We start from the raw sequence: 2752 nt of genomic DNA on the forward strand, positions 1-2752 counted from the left end.
AATAACTAGCAGGATGTTAGGTTTAAATATAACTATATCAAAAATAACAATGTAAATGGTCTATACACCCCAATTAAAAGGCAGAGATTGTCAGATTGGATAAAAAAGCAAGACCCTACGAGTTCCATCGACAAGAAATTCACCTTCAATGTAAAGAGATAAATAGGTTATAAGCCAAAAAGATGGAAAAAGGAAAACTTTTTCCTGTTTCCAAACTCTAAACAAAGGAAAGCCGGAGTGCCTTTATGAATGTCAGACAAAGTAGACATTAGAATAGGAATATTACCAGAGAAAAAGAGAGTCATTAGATAATGATAAACAAGACAATTCACTGACAAGACATAAAAATCCTAAAGGTATATACATCTAACAGCGGAACTTCAAAATGCATGAAGCAAAAACCGATAGAACTGATAGGAGAAACAGACAATTCCACAATCATAGTCAGACACACCAACACTCCTCTCAGTAATAAAAGCAGCAGAAAGAAAACCAGGAAGGATATAGAAGACCTGAAGAACACTAAAAACCAACTTGACCTAACTGATATTTATAGAGAACTCTATCCAACAAACAGCAGAATATATATTCATTTCAAGTATACATAAACCAGTCACTAAAACAGAACATATACCGGGTCATAAAACAAATCTCAACAAAGTTGTAAAAATTGAAATTGTACAAAGTATCTTCTCTCACCACATGGAATTAAATTAGAAATCAAGACTAGAAAGATACTCAGGAAATTCCCCAATATTTGTAAACTGAAAACATACTTCTAAATAACTCAAAGTCAGGGGCCAGCCCCATGGCCTACTGGTTAAGTTTGATGCACTCCACTTCAGTGGCCCGGGTTCAGTTCCCAGGCGCCGACCTACCCCACTGGTTGGCAGCCACACTGTGGCAGCATCCCACATACAAAATACAGAAAGACTGGCACAGACGTTAGCTCAGGTGAATCTTCCTCAAGCAAAAAGAGGAAGATTGCCAACAGACGTTAGCTGAGGGCCAATCTTCCTCAGCAAAAAATAAAAAAAGATAAAGTCAAGTGAGAAATTATAAAATAATTGGAATTGAATGAAAATGAAAATACAACATATCAAAATTTGTGGGATACAGATAAATTAGTGTTTACAGGGAAAATCACAGCATTAAAAATATTTAGCAACAGTGCTCCTGCAAACATGGCTAACATTTCTAAAACCCACCAGACTTTCTGTAAGAAGTGTGGTGAGCACCAACCCCACAATATGACACAGTACAAGAAGGCCAAGGATTCTCATGTGTCCAGGGAAAGCAGTGTCACAACAGGAAGCAGAGTGGCTACGGTGAGCAGACTAAGCCAATTTTCAAAAAAAGGCCAAAACTACAATGAAGATTGTGCCAAGGCCTGAACGCATTGAGCCCAACTACAGACCTAAAAGAATGCTGGCTACTAAGAGACGGAAGCATTCTGAACTGGGAAGAGATAAGAGAAAGGGCCAAATGATCCAGTTCTGAGCTTCATCTTTTGTTTTATTATAACAGCAATAAAATCTTGGGGTTGTGTTCACTTAAACAAAATATGTTTATATGAATAACAATGGTCTCAAGTCAACAACCTAATAGGTATTCACCTTAAGAAATTAGAAAAAGAAAGGAAATATAAACCCAAAGCAAACAGAAGGAAGGACATAATAAAAATATGAGAGGCCGGCCCGGTGGTGCAGCAGGTAGGTTCACACGTTTCACTTCAGTGGCCTGGGGTTTGCTGGTTCGGATCCCAGGTGCGGACATGGCACAGCTTGGCAAGTCATGCTGTGGTAGGCGTCCCACGTATAAAGCAGAGGCAGATGAACACAGATGTTAGCTCAGGGCCAGTCTTCCTCAGCAAAAAGAGGAGGATTGGCAGCAGATGTTAGCTCAGGGCTAATCTTCCTCAAAAAAAAAAAAAAAATGAGTAGACATCTATGAATTAAAAACCAGAAAAATAATAGAAAAAAAGGTCAATGAAACCAAAAGCTGTTTCTTTGAAAAAAAGACAATTGATAAACCACTAGTCAGACCAATCAAGAAAATAAAGACACGAATTGCCACTATCAAGAATGAAAGAGAGCCAACCCTGATGGCCTAGTGGTTAAAGTTCGGTGTGCTCCATTTCAGAGGCCCAGGTTCAGTTCTAGGGCCCAGAACCACACCACTCAACTATCAGTAGCCATGCTGTGGTGGCCATTCACATAAAAGAACCAGAAGGACTTACTGGAATATACAACTATGCACCGGGGCCTTCGGGAGGAAAAACAAGGAATGAAAGAGGGGACATCACCAGATCTACTAACATTAAAAGAACAACAAGAAAAAATTACAAACAACTATGCCAATACATTCAACAACTTAGAGACGGACAAATTCGTTGAAAAAAAAATACAGCCCTTGACTTCCTGCAGTACACTGTGAGAACTTTATAGAGTTTATACACCTGCACAACTCGAGGTGGAGAAATCATAACCAGTGAAGACGTGGAAGCACTTAAAACAGGCATTTATTACTTGAGCAGAAAATCGCAGAGTAGAGAGCAGCAGAAGCACCTAAAGAAGCAGGGAGCAGCCGGCTTGGTGGCACAGTGGTTAAGCGGGCACTTCCGCTTCGGCGGCCCGGGGTTCACCAGTTTGCATCCCAGGTACGGACATGGCACTGCTTGGTAAGCCATGCTGTGGTAGGCGTCCCACATATAAAGTAGAGGAAGATGGGCACAGATGTTAGCTCAGGGCCA

The 2752-nt window shown here is 40.3% G+C and overlaps 1 pseudogene; it reads left to right on the forward strand.

Moving 5' to 3' along the window:
- Window positions 1-1184: 1184 nt before the first annotated feature.
- On the forward strand, window positions 1185-1500 carry LOC100630561 (large ribosomal subunit protein eL42-like; annotated as a pseudogene).
- The last annotated feature ends 1252 nt before the right edge of the window (window positions 1501-2752 follow it).

This window comes from Equus caballus, chromosome 25 (assembly GCF_041296265.1).
Source record: "Equus caballus isolate H_3958 breed thoroughbred chromosome 25, TB-T2T, whole genome shotgun sequence".
Lineage (NCBI taxonomy): Eukaryota > Metazoa > Chordata > Mammalia > Perissodactyla > Equidae > Equus > Equus caballus.